Consider the following 14,555-nt stretch of genomic DNA (forward strand, 5'->3'; position numbering starts at 1 on the left):
CACCTTTTACAGCCCACGGGAGCACCTGATTGCTGAACTAATTTATGCAGGAAAAGTAATAAACAGCCGAGCCGTAAAGTTAGTGACGAATCGAATTTACTGTAAGTTTTCTCATCTCTAGTCATGAGGTTTGGAGCATATAACCTAACCACAGTGTGTGTATGGTGTGTAAAATATGTCTGCAGCCTTGCTTTTATCCCTCTTATTATGGCTTTTATTAGCTCAAAAAGCACTTTTATATGCAGCCACTGACAGTCAGATAGGCGTGGCCAGGGGTTCGATATGTCCCGCAGCCGCCACGCCTATCTAACTGTCAGCGGCTGCATATAAAAGTGTATTTTCAGCTAATAAAAGCCGCAATAAGAGGGATAAAAGCAAGGCTGCAGATGTATGTACTTCCGGACAATATTCATTATAAAGCATTTCAACAAAAGCTAATTGTCACATACAGTGATGGTTTATAAAACATTTTTGAGCGTCTTGTGATACACCAACAATATCACTAAGACTGAAGTCCAAAGGGAATGCCTTCTTCATACGACATTTATAAATCCAAACAGATATTTGAATTTTCTTCTTTACAGTTCAGAATTTTGAGATCTGTTCAGTTACATAAAAGTAAGTTTGGTATACAATTGTGCTGTTAACTAAGGTTGGCAGTTGAACACTTTAGGTACTGCACACTTGAACATTTTCATTTTAATTAGACATGTTATTTAATGATTAAATACACATTTAAATCTTAACTTTAAATATTCAGGAATTATGTAGTTATAATCTTCTTATTCATTTCAAGAGCTTGCTGAAAACATGAAGATAGTTCTAACAACGTTGCTTTCGGCAAAAGGTGTATTGTTTAATTGCTGGGGTTTATCTTGCCAACATGAATATTTTATTGGCAATCTCTCAATGCATTTCAAAGCAAAACACATTTCCTTGGCACCTATATTGTGCAGCATAGCAATACATTATTTTCCTTTTTGAACTATTATTTTGAAACAGCAAACTGAGTAAAAAATTTGGCCGGTTGACAAAATAATCAAGACAGACTTGCTGTTCTGGACTTCTCAAGTGTGTCGTTGTCTGGGCATCGCAGATGGGTACAGCTGCTTTCTACGATTATTATGTCCTACAATGTACGCACTGAAGCAGAGACCTGGAACAAAGGAAATGCACAAGTAAGAAAACATGTTGTATTAAAGGTAAAAACCAGGATATGTATCTGGTACATTCTCAAAGTAGATCATAAATAATAATTAGCTCTTATAATAAAACCTTCCTAAGAGTCACTCAAAGAATATTACAGATTTCCCATACTGGAAGTTCAAACTACTAGTTTGCGCTCTCTAACCCCTAGGCTACGTTCACAATTAGCTAGAAATGACATTTAGAAATTCTGCAGCAGAATCTCATTGCTGTCAACCAGATTCAGCTGCACAGTGCAAGCTACAGAATTTCAATGCCGGACAGTCCTCCACTGAAATTACGCCACCAAAAGAATGATCCTGCTCATTCTTTTGGCGGAATCCAAGCTGAATGCATTGCCATTTATGATACCACTCCCGGAATCTCAGAACCCTGCCTAAGCAATCAACTAGGAAAGCTTCATGCTTCATTACTAGTAAGGCACCTTTTCAAGTGAATAGGTCAATATGTGATCATTGTTGATTTGACAATGACAGGTATGGATTGAGGGGGCTGAGATGAACTGTCAAGTCATCTGTCTGAGGAATCTCTGGGTATGAGTTATTGTAATGTTTGAACAAAAGTTAAATATATTTGTACTCTTCTGGCACAGATTAGCTTTCTATGGTCCAGGACTCTGATCTGCCTATTCACCAAGCACAGGACAGTCTTATCTATTTAGAGCACTGCCTTGTCAGCACACTAACAATGAGAGATAACAGTCCCTACATAATGGATACCTTAATCCATGCCTATTAAGCTCCAAACCTTCAATTACCTAACTACATCCATTACTGTCTGTCTTGATACTTTACAGCCTCTCTCTCATAATCTTTTCACCCATATGCTCGGCCTCAGCTCTTGATAACAAGAATGCAACATTATGGTCCTGCTGAAAAAAACATATTGATATAAGATAATTGTAAAGGCTCCTTTACACTATTATTTTCTGGCATTTTAAAATGGAAAAAGTAGTTTTGCAGTGTCTATTAGTAGATTTGTGGAGTTATTTTGTACATTCATTTTTTGGCATTTATCAAGTCCTACGTTATTTAGTTAAAATATTTTAAAAAGATGATAACAGTAGACTTCTTTTCAGTAACTCCTTTAATGTAAATTGTCATTTTTTTTTATAGCATTCCACTTTGATGATCAAACTTTTTAAATAATTTAAAGATATTGTTTTGAAAATGTTTGATTTTTGGAGCAATAAATAGTATTTCTTACAAATTTAGGCACTATTAGAGTATACTTTTGAAAGAACTCTGGCCGACATTTATCATTGTCTTTAGACTGTTTTTGTGTCTAGAAAAGGCGCAAAAAAGGTGCAAGCCGTGTTTATTTGCGCTCAATCACACATTTCTGGTGATTTTGAGTTGCAATCCATTGATTTTGGTAATACACGATATAGAAGGGATTTATGAACTGCACCTTTTTGTGAAAAGGCACAAAAAAGGTGCAAAGCCACTGAAAAGTCTCCAAAACTACACCAGCCGATACTTAGCTTTTTGGTGTATGAAGTGAGAAATTTCAGAAAATGTTTACCTGCACAAAATATATCACATGCTCTGCAACCATTTAATAAATTTGGTGCTCCTACACATTACCAGCACACACAAAAAAAAAAAAGTTTAGAAAAATACACCTACAATGATAAATGCCAGCCTCTGAGTATTTCTTACACAAAAAAAAACTACCTTGGAGCACTGCCTTGCTTCCTGAATAAAGGAATTTCTGCTTTGAGGGGGGAATCTGCTTTGAGGGAGAAATGTATTATTGTTAGTGTGGGTGAAGTGTTTTGCTGTTATGGTTTTTGGGGGCCATGTTGCATTTAGGAAGCCCCCATGGTGCCAGAACAGCAAAATAACCCCCACACGGCATACTATTTTGGAAACTACCCAACTCACGGAACATAACAAGGGGTATACTGAGCCTTAACAGGTGTTTGGATAATTTTCAATAAAGTTGGACGTGAAAATGAAAATGTTTAATTTTTTCACAAAAATGTTGTTTGTAACCCCATTTCTTCTGAGTATGGAAATGCCCCATATGTGGTTGTAAAGGGAGAGCTACAATGCTCAGAAGAGAAGGAGCACCATTGGGCTTTTGGAGAGGGAATGTATCTGGAATTGAAGGCCATGTGTGTTTCCAAAGCCCCCCGTGGTGCCAGAACAGTGCCCCCCCCCCCCCCACATGTGAACCCATTTTGGAAACTTCACCCCTCAAGGAATGTAATAAGGGGTGCAGTGAGCATTTACACCCCACAGGTGTCTGACAGATCTTTTGAACAGTGGCGTGTAAATGGTCACTGCACCCCTTATTAAATTCTGTGAGGAGTGTAGTTTCCAAAATGGTGTCACATGTGGTGGGTTTCTGCAGTTCTTTTACCATGGGAGGTTTGTAAATGCACATTGCCCCCAACTTCAATTTCAGCAAAATTCCAAAAGTCCAATGGCGCTCCTTCTGTTCTGAGACCTGCAGAGTGCCAGCAGAGCACTTAATGTCCACATATGGGGCATTTTTCTTAATTGGGAGAAATTGGGCTTCAAATTTTGGGGTCCATTTTCTCCTATTAAACCATATGAAAATTAAAAATTTGAAGTAACACCATCATTTTAGTGTTAAAAATAAAATTTTTCACTTTCTCTGCCCACAGTTCAAAAAAATCTGTGAGGTGTAAGTACTAACTGTAACCCTTGTTAGATTCCTGGAGGGGTGTAGTTTCGAAAATGGTGTCACATGTGGGGAGTTTCTGCTGTTCTTACATCATGAGAGGTTTATAAATGCACATGGCCCCTGAATTCAATTTCAGCAAAATTCTCCCTCCAAAAGTCCAATGGCAGTCCTTCTGTTCTGAGACCTGTAGTACACCAACAGAGCACTTAACGTCCATATATGGGGGGGGGGGGGGGGCGTTCTTAATCGGGAGAAATTGGGCTTAAAATTTTGGGGTCCATTTTTCTCCAATTACCCCTTGTAAAAAAAGAAAATATTGTGGTAACACCATCATTTTTGTGAAAAATAAAATTTTCCATTTTAACATCCAAATTCAACGCAAAGTCGGCAAACACCTCTGAGGTGTTAAGGCTCACTATACCCCTTGTTACGTTCCTTGAGGGGTGTAGTTTCCAAAATAGTATGCCATGTGGGTTTTTGTTTTCTGTTCCGGCACCCTGGGGACTTTCTAAATGCAACATGCCCCCCAAAAACCACTTCAGCAAAATTCTCTTTTAAAAAGCCAAATTTTGCTCCTTCTCTTCTGAGCATTGTAGTGCGCCAGCAGAGCACTTAGCGTCCACATATTGGGAGTTTTCTTAATTGGAAGAAATTGGGTTTCAAATTTTGGGTTCCTTTTTCTCCTATTATCCCTTGGGAAAAAGAAAAATTTGGGGTAACACCATCATTTTAGTGTTAAAAATCTAGTTTCCAAAATAGTATGCCATGTGGGGTTTATTTTGCTGTTCTGGCACCATGGGGGCTTCCTAAATGCAACATGGCCCCCAAAAACCAGCTAAATTTGTTTTTAAAAATCCCACACTTTCTCTTTCCCTCTTGAGTTTCCCTCGGAAGTTAGGGCTCTCATCGCACCTTGCAGCACGACCGAACACATGGGCCTTTGGAGACAACCTCCGTGCCACCAACCATCCCTTTTATGTACTGGCTGCTTCAGGCAGCCTGCAAAAGCAGAGCACTGATAACACTGATCACAGCTAATGTTTGTTTGCTAACACTAAACAATGCATCCATTACAATCCATTGTAATAGTCCCATTTGTCGACTCAAAAAGTAAGAATACATTTATAATAGAAGTTTATTAAAATAGAAATAATCTCCTCCCCTGATAAAAATCCGAAACATCCTCCTCTTCCCATTTTCTAAGTAAGTGTAAAAAACAACCCAACCCCCCTCCCCCCCCTCCCCAAAAAAATAAAATATAAAAATTAGGCATTGTCGCATGTGGGTGTCAGGATTCGGCAGGCTGGAGGTGGATCCTCTGTGTCAGAGAGGGATTGGCGTGGACCGTGTCGGTGGACCGGTTCTAAGTTGCTACTGGTTTTCACCAGAGCCCGCCGCAAAGCGGGATGGACTTGCAGCGGCGGCAGCAACCATGTCGTATCCACCGGCAACGGCTCAACCTCTCTGACTGCTGAGATAGGCGCGGTACAAGGGATTTGACAAGAGCAGGGTCGGACGTAGCAGAAGGTCAGGGCAGGCAGCAAGGATCGTAGTCAGGGGCAACGGCAAGAGGTCTGGAACACAGGCTAGGAACACACAAGGAACGCTTTCACTGGCACAATAGCAATAAGATCCGGCAAGGAAGTGCAGGGGAAGTGAGGTAATATAGGGAAGTGCACAGGTGAAGACACTAATTAAAACCCATGCGCCAATCAGTGGCGCACCGGCCCTTTAAATTGCAAAGACCCGGCGCGCGTGCACCCTAGGGAGCGGGGCCGCGCACGTCGGGGCAGCACATACGGGGAGCGAGTCTGGTAAGCGGGTCTGGATGCGCACCGCGAGCGGGCGCGTCCCGCATCGCGAATCGCATCCTGGCTAGGGACATTATCGCAGCGCACCCGGTCAGCGGGTCTGACCGGGGCGCTGCGAACAGGAGAACGCTGTGAGCGCTCCGGGGAATTTGTGGATAAGGTCCTTGTCGAGGATGTTGTCCTCGGGTTCCCATGACCTCTCCACGGGGCCGCAATTCTCCCAATCTACAAGAATTTTTTTTTTACCTCTGACAGTCTTGGATGCCAGAATTTCTTTAACCAAGAAGATGTCAGAGGACCCGGAGACAGGAGTAGGAGCAACAACCTTAGGAGAGAAGCGGTTAAGAATGAGTGGTTTAAGGAGAGAGACATGAAAAGCATTAGGAATACGGAGAGAAGGAGGAAGAAGGAGTTTGTAGGAGACAGGGTTGATTTGGCATTTGATTTTAAAAGGACCAAGATAACGTGGTCCCAGTTTATAACTGGGGACATGAAAGCGGACATACTTGGCGGAGAGCCACACTTTGTCTCCAGGAGAAAAGACAGGAGGAGTTCTTTTTTTGTCGGCATGTTTCTTCATCCGGGATGAGGCCTGTATGAGAGATTTTTGAGTCTCTTTCCAGATGGTGGAGAAGTCCTGAGTCACCTCATCAACAGCGGGCAAACCAGAAGGCATGGGAGTGGGGAGGGGGGGGGGGAAGAGGGTGACGGCCGTACACCACAAAGAATGGGGATTTAGCGGAAGACTCAGAGACTTTGAAATTGTACGAGAATTCGGCCCATGGTAGACGATCGGCCCAGTCATCCTGGCGGGAGGAAACAAAATGTCGCAAATAGTCACCAAGAACCTGATTAACTCTTTCCACTTGCCCATTGGATTGGGGATGATAAGAAGACGAGAAGTTTAATTTGATTTTAAGCTGATCACAGAGGGCCCTCCAGAATTTCGACACAAATTGAACGCCTCTATCCGAGACGATATGCGTAGGAAGCACGTGAAGGTGAAAAATGTGCACAAAAAATTGTTTAGCCAACTAAGGCGCAGAAGGAAGACCTGGAAGAGGAATAAAATGTGCCATCTTGGAGAAACGATCAACGACCACCCAAATAACTGTGTTGCCATGGGATAAAGGTAAGTCTGTAATAAAGTCCATAGCAATCTGAGACCATGGTAGCTCAGGAACAGGGAGAGGATGGAGGAGACCGGCAGGCTTCTGGCGAGGAGTCTTGTCCCGGGCACAGACTGTACAAGCCCGAACAAAATCAGCCACATCTGCTTCCAGGGTAGGCCACCAATAAAAACGAGAGATGAGCTGGACGGATTTTTTGATGCCAGCATGGCCGGCGAGGTGTGAGGAGTGTCCCCACCTGAGAATCCTGAGGTGCTGGCGTGGAGGGACGAAGGTCTTTCCTGGAGGAGTTTGTCTGATGGAAGCTGGAGAAGTGGAGATCAGACAGTCAGGAGGAATAATGTGTTGCGGGGAGGCTTCCATTTCAGAGGCATCCGAGGAACGATAGAGAGCGTCAGCCCTAATGTTCTTGTCAGCGGGGCGAAAATTAATCTCAAAGTTAAAACGGGCAAAGAACAACGACCACCTGGCCTGGCGAGGGTTCAGCCGTTGGGCAGACTGAAGATAAGAGAGATTCTTGTGATCGGTGTATATAATAACTGGGTATTTGGACCCCTCCAGCAGGTGCCTCCATTCCTCGAGGGCAAGTTTTATGGCCAGTAGTTCTCGATCACCAATGGAGTAGTTTTTCTCCGCCGGAGAGAAGGTCCTAGAAAAGAAACCACAAGTAACAGCATGTCCGGAAGAATTTTTCTGTAGGAGTACAGCTCCAGCTCCCACCGAGGAGGCGTCTACCTCCAGAGAGAAGGGTTTAGATGGATCAGGTCTGGAGAGTACGGGAGCAGAAGAAAAGGCAGTTTTGAGACGGTTGAACACCTCTTCCGCTTGAGGAGGCCAGGACTTAGGGTTAGCGTTTTTCTTGGTTAGGGCCACAATTGGGGCCACAATAGTGGAAAAATGTGGAATAAATTGTCTGTAGTAATTGGCAAACCCCAAGAAACGTTGGATAGCTCGGAGTCCGGAGGGGTGTGGCCAATCCAACACGGCTGATAGTTTGTCCGGGTCCATTTGGAGTCCCTGGCCAGAGACTAAATATCCTAGGAAGGGAAGAGATTGACATTCAAAGAGACATTTTTCCATCTTGGCATATAACTGATTGTCCCGAAGTCTCTGAAGAACCATGCGGACATGCCGGCGGTGTTCTTCTAGGTTAGAAGAAAAAAATCTAAATATCGTCCAGGTAGACCACGACACAGGTATATAATAGATCACGAAAAATTTCATTTACAAAGTCCTGGAAGACGGCAGGGGCGTTGCAAAGCCCAAAAGGCATAACCAGATATTCAAAGTGTCCATCTCTGGTGTTAAACGCGGTCTTCCACTCGTCCCCTTTCCTGATGCGGATGAGATTATATGCACCTCTTAAATCCAATTTGGCAAAGATGTTGGCGCCTCGTAGGCGGTCAAAGAGTTCCGAGATAAGAGGTAGGGGATAGCGGTTTTTTATAGTGATTTTATTAAGACCGCGGTAATCAATGCATGGTCGTAAGGAGCCGTCTTTTTTGGAGACGAAGAAGAATCCAGCTTCGGCAGGGGAGGAAGACTTGCGGATAAATCCCCTTTTTAAATTTTCTTGGATGTACTCAGTCATGGCTTGTGTTTCCGGAGTCAACAGAGGATAGATTCTGCCCCGGGGTGGAGTAGTATCAGGGAGGAGATCAATAGGACAGTCATAAGGCCTGTGAGGAGGCAAAGTCTCTGCTTGTTTTTTGCAAAAAACATCAGCATAGTCCAGATAGGCCTTGGGGAGACCTGGTATCGGAGGAGCCATAGGGTTTTGACTGACAGGACTGGGAGCAGACATAAGACACTTTTTATGGCAAGTAGTACCCCAGTTCTTGATTTCCCCGGTGGTCCAATCAAGGGTAGGGGAATGGCGTTGAAGCCAAGGTAGTCCAAGAAGAATTTCAGAAGTGCAATTAGAGAGGACCAGAAATTCAATCTTTTCCTGATGGGGTCCAATGCACATTAAGAGGGGTTCCGTGCGGTAACGCACAGTACATTCCAATCTTTCACCATTAACAGAGGCGATGTAGAGGGGTCTGGCAAGACTGGTCACTGGGATGTTGAACCTATTAACGAAAGAGGCAAAAATAAAATTTCCTGCAGATCCGGAATCCAAGAAGGCCACAGCTGAGAAGGAGAAGGTAGAAGAAGAAATCCGCACAGGCACAGTAAGACGTAGAGAAGCAGAGTTCACACCTAGAGCTGTCTCACCTTTGTGCGGAGTCTGAGTGCGTCTTTCCTGATGTGGAGGTCGGATAGGACAATCCTTCAAAAAGTGTTCGGTACTGGCACAGTACAGGCATAGGTTCTCAATGCGGCGGCGTGTCCTCTCTTGAGGTGTCAGGCGAGACCGGTCTACTTGCATAGCCTCCACGGCGGAAGGCACAGGAACAGATTGCAGCGGACCAGAGAAGAGAGGAGTCGGGGAGAGAAACCGCCTCGTGCGAACAAAGTGCATATCCTGGCGGAGCTCCTGACACCTTTCGGAAAAACGCATGTCAATGCGGGTGGCCAGATGAATAAGTTCATGCAGGTTAGCAGGGATTTCTCGTGCGGCCAGCACATCTTTGATGTTACTGGATAGGCCTTTTTTGAAGGTCGCGCAGAGGGCCTCGTTATTCCAGGACAATTCGGAGGCGAGAGTACGGAATTGGATGGCGTACTCGCCAACAGAAGAATTACCCTGGACCAGGTTCAGCAGGGCAGTCTCGGCAGAAGAGGCAAAGAAAGAGTGTACAGAGGCAGTGACAGAATCATTGCGGTCCCAGAGCGGTGTGGCCCATGACAGAGCTTTCCCAGACAGAAGGCTGACCACGAAAGCCACCTTTGACCTTTCAGTTGGAAATTGGTCCGACATCATCTCCAAATGCAGGGAACATTGCGAGAGAAAACCACGGCAAAGTTTAGAGTCCCCATCAAACTTGTCTGGCAATGATAAACGGAGGCTGGATGCGGCCACTCGCTGCGGAGGAGGTGCAGGAGCTGGCAGAGGAGATGGTTGCTGAAGCTGTGGTAGAAGCTGCTGTAGCATCACAGTCAGTTGAGACAGCTGGTGGCCTTGTTGCGCTATCTGTTGCGACTGCTGGGCGACCACCGTGGTAAGGTCAGCGACAACTGGCAGCGGGACCTCAGCGGGATCCATGGCCGGATCTACTGTCAGGATTCGGCAGGCTGGAGGTGGATCCTCTGTGTCAGAGAGGGATTGGCGTGGACCATGTCGGTGGACCGGTTCTAAGTTGCTACTGGTTTTCACCAGAGCCCGCCGCAAAGCGGGATGGACTTGCAGCGGCGGTAGCAACCAGGTCGTATCCACCGGCAACGGCTCAACCTCTCTGACTGCTGAGATAGGCGCGGTACAAAGGATTAGACAAGAGCAGGGTCGGACGTAGCAGAAGGTCAGGGCAGGCAGCAAGGATCGTAGTCAGGGGCAACGGCAAGAGGTCTGGAACACAGGCTAGGAACACACAAGGAACGCTTTCACTGGCACAATGGCAACAAGATCCGGCAAGGAAGTGCAGGGGAAGTGAGGTAATATTCCTATTACCTGCACAGGTGAAGACACTAATTAAAACCCATGCGCCAATCAGTGGCGCACCGGCCCTTTAAATCACAAAGACCCGGCGCGCGCGCGCCCTAGGGAGCGGGGCCGCGCACGCCGGGGCAGCACAGACGGGGAGCGAGTCTGGTAAGCGGGTCGGGATGCACACCGCTAGCAGGCGCGTCCCGCATCGCGAATCGCATCCCGGCTAGGGACATTATCGCAGCGCACCCGGTCAGCGGGTCTAACCAGGGCGCTGCGAAGAGGAGAACGATGTGAGCGCTCCGGGGAGGAGCAGGGACCCGGAGCGCTCGGCGTAACAGTGGGGCTTGTAGCCTTACCTGTGCCTCCGCATCTTCCTTCTATCTGCGACTGTTAAAGCCCACCTTAGGCAGGCTTTAGCAATGGAGTGTAGATAACATCTATGTAGGCTACGAATCGTGAAAATTAAAAAGAAAAAAAAAACCCTACTTGCCAAAGGGACTAAAACATGAGCACAATCTTCTTGTCCTTCATGACAATTCACTTGTCCGGGCCAATTTTCGTTTTTGCAGTCTCATTTTTTATAATTGCCATATAATCTACAGGCCTATAAGAGGGCTTGTTTTTTTTGAGGGAACCATTGTACTGACACCTTGTACTGTCATTGTAATGACACTTTTTATTTTTCCATAACATATGTTTGGAAACCAAAAAATATATATATTGGAGGTGGAGGTGAAATTATATAAAGATAATTTAGCAAATTTGGTGGTTTTCTTTTTTACGCCATTTACATTGTGGTCAAGAAAACATGTTATTTTGAAACATTAGGTCGGCCTGATTACAGCAATACTTAATTTGTTCAGTTTCCATCATGTTTTACTAATGAATAAAAAAATTCAAAACTTTTTAGAATTTTTTTTTTAATTGCCATTTTCTGACCCTTGTAACTTTTACATTTTTTTTGTATATCAGGTTGTATGATGGCTAATTTTTTGTGCCATAATCTGTATCGGTACCATTTTGGTATTGATGTGACTTTTTAATAGCTTTTTACTTAATTTTTTTCTGGGATATATTGTAATGTTATAAAAATGCAATTCTGTTTTTTTATTGTTGCTTTTATGTACCGTAATTTACTCTACAGAATATATGTTATATTTTAATAGTTTGGACAATTACGCACACAAGGATGCCAAATATGTTGATTTTTATTATGTTTTTATGTTTTTTATATATAGGAAAAGGGGATGATTTTAACTTTTAATGTGGAAGGGGTTAGTGTGTCTTAAACTTTTATGACATTTATTATTATTTTATTTTTTACACCTTATTAGTCCCCTTAGGGGACTTTAAGGAGGGATCATTAGATTCTTCATACAGATTGATGGAGTTCTAATGAACTCCATTGATCTGTGTGCTCTGCGCTCCATTGATAAAGCCTGGTCCAGCCAGGCTCTATCAATGACAGAGCCACGAACACCAGTAGCCCTCCTGCTACCTCTACAGTGGATTGCCTCCCCCTCGATCGCGCTGTGGGGGAAGGGTGGGGGAATGCGATCCATCCCTTTAGACCACCAGGGAGCATTTACATGTCACTAGAGATGCAGCTGACAGCGGTGATCTAAAGGGTCAAGAGCCTGCCGTGTCGATTGCCACATGCCAGCTTTTAGCGGCAGCCCTCAGCTATAGATATCAGCTGGGGGCACCGGGTATGGAGTGGGCTCGCATCAGGAGCCCGCTCCATACTTGTCAGGGGCTTTCAGGTGCGGCTCTGTTTGCCCGAAGCAGGGCTAAAGGCCTGAAATATCACCTGCCAGGCTCCCAGAACTGCATGTCATTTCCACATCTATGGACTGATTGCTTATAATAGGGGCCAAAAAATATGTGAAAAGAAGAAAAATAGTTTTTGTTAGTTTTTTTTAACCCAATAAGACGAGTAACACTTTCTTCAAAAAGGCTGGAAGGGAACAAAGTATTGTCCATTGTAGCAGGTGGGGGTAAAAAAATCCCCCTGTAAGGCCCTACTTTCACCCTATTAACCCCTTAAGGACCAGGCCATTTTACACCTTAGGACCAGAGCGTTTTTTGAACATCTGACCACTGTCACTTTAAACATTAATAACTCTGGAATGCTTTTAGTTATCATTCTGATTTCGAGATTTTTTTTTCGTGACATATTCTACTTTAACATGGTGGAAAATTTTTGTGGCAACTTGCATCCTTTCTTGGTTAAAAAAATCCCACAATTTGATGAAAAAATTGAAAATTTTGCATTTTTCTAACTTTGAAGCTCTCTGCTTGTAAGAAAAATGGATATTCCAAATAATTTTTTTTTTATTCACATATACAATATGTCTACTTTATGTTTGCATCATAAAATTGACAAGTTTTTACTTTTGGAAGATACCAGAGGGCTTCAAAGTTCAGCAGCAATTTTCAAATTTTTCACAAAATTTTCAAACTCACTATTTTTCAGGGACCAGTTCAGGTTTGAAGTGGATTTGAAGGGTTTTCATATTAGAAATACCCCATAAAAGACCCCATTATAAAAACTGCACCCCCCAAAGTATTCAAAGTGACATTCAATCAGCGTTTTAACCCTTTAGGTGTTTCACAGGAATAGCAGCAAAGTGAAGGAGAAAATTCACAATCTTCATTTTTTACACTTGCATGTTCTTGTAGACCCAATTTTAGAATTTTTACAAGGGGTAAAAGGAGAAAATTTATACTTGTATTTGTAGCCCAGTTTCTCTCGAGTAAGCACATACCTCATATGTCTATGTAAAGTGTTCGGTGGGCGCAGTAGAGGGCTCAGCAGCGAAGGAGCGACAAGGGGATTTTGGAGAGTACGTTTTGTAACCCATCTCTTCTGAGTATGGAGGTACCCCATAAGTTGACCTGAAGTGCACTACGGGCGAACTACAATGCTCAGAAGAGAAGGAGTCATATTTGGCTTTTTGAGAGCACATTTTGGTCAGGGGACATGTCGCATTTAGGAAGCCCCTATGGTGCCAGAACAGCAAAAAAAATTAAAAAAAAAAAAAAAAAAACACATAGCATACCATTTTGGAAACTAGACCCCTTGAGGAACGTAACAAGGAATAAAGTGAGCCTTAATACCCCACAGGGGTTTCACAACTTTTGCATATGTAAAAAAAAAATGTTCACTAAAATGTGTGTTTCCCCCCAAATTTCACATTTTTGCAAGGGTTAATAGCAGAAAATACCCCCCAAAATTTGTAACCCCATTTTTGGAAATATGGAAATACCCCATGTGTGGACGTCAAGTGCCTTGCGGTCGAACTACAATGCTCAGAAGAGGAGGAGCGCCATTGAGCTTTTGAAGAGTTACATAGTTACATAGTTAGTGAATTTGTTTGGAATGGTAGTCAGGGGCCATGTGCATTTACAAAGCACCCCGTGGTGCCAGAACAGTGGACCCCCCCACATGTGACCCCATTTTGGAAACTACACCCCTCACAGAATTTAATAAGGGGTGCAGTGAGTATTTACACCCCACTGGCATTTGACAGATCTTTGGAACAGTGGGCTGAGCAAATGAAAAATGTAATTTTTCATTTTCACGGACCACTGTTCCAAAAATCTGTCAGACACCTGTGGGGCGTAAATGCTCACTGCACCCCTTATTACATTACGTGAGGGGTGTAGTTTCCAAAATGGGGTCACATGTTGGGGGTCCATTGTTCTGGAACTATGGGGGCTTTGTAAACACACGTGGCCTTCAATTCCAGACACATTTTCTCTTCAAAATCCCAATGGTGCTCCTTCTGTTCCAAGCATTGTAGTTCACCCCCCGATCACTTTACATCCACATTTGGGGTATTTTCTTACTCAGAAGAAATGGGGTTCCAAATTTGGGGGGCTTTTTTTTTCCTATTTCCCCTTGTGAAAATGAAAATTTTAGGGTAACATGCATTTTAGTGAAAAAAAATTATTTTTTTCATTTTCCCATCCAACTTTAACGAAAATTCGTCAAACACCTGTGGGGTGTTCAGGCTCACTATACCCCTTGTTACATTCCGTGAGGGGTGTAGTTTCCAAAATGGGGTCACATGTTGGTATTTATTTTTTTGCGTTTATGTCAGAACCGCTGTAAAATTAGCCACCCCTGCGCAAATCACCAATTTACGCTTCAAATGTACATAGTGCGCTCTCACTCCTGAGCCTTGTTGTGCATCCGCAGAGCATTTTACACCCACATAT

General features: G+C 43.8%; 1 protein-coding gene across 6 annotated transcripts in view; it reads right to left on the reverse strand.

Annotated features, from left to right (window-relative positions):
* Positions 1–299: 299 nt before the first annotated feature.
* Positions 300–14,555, reverse strand: part of COBL (cordon-bleu WH2 repeat protein) — a 612,569-nt gene continuing 598,313 nt past the window's right edge. For all 6 annotated transcript variants that reach the window (XM_056520341.1, XM_056520342.1, XM_056520339.1 and 3 more), the window contains one exon: positions 300–1,156. The gene's annotated coding sequence lies outside the window, so the exon portion shown is untranslated. The remainder of the gene's footprint in view (positions 1,157–14,555) is intronic.

Source organism: Hyla sarda, chromosome 5, assembly GCF_029499605.1.
Source record: "Hyla sarda isolate aHylSar1 chromosome 5, aHylSar1.hap1, whole genome shotgun sequence".
NCBI classification, from domain to species: domain Eukaryota; kingdom Metazoa; phylum Chordata; class Amphibia; order Anura; family Hylidae; genus Hyla; species Hyla sarda.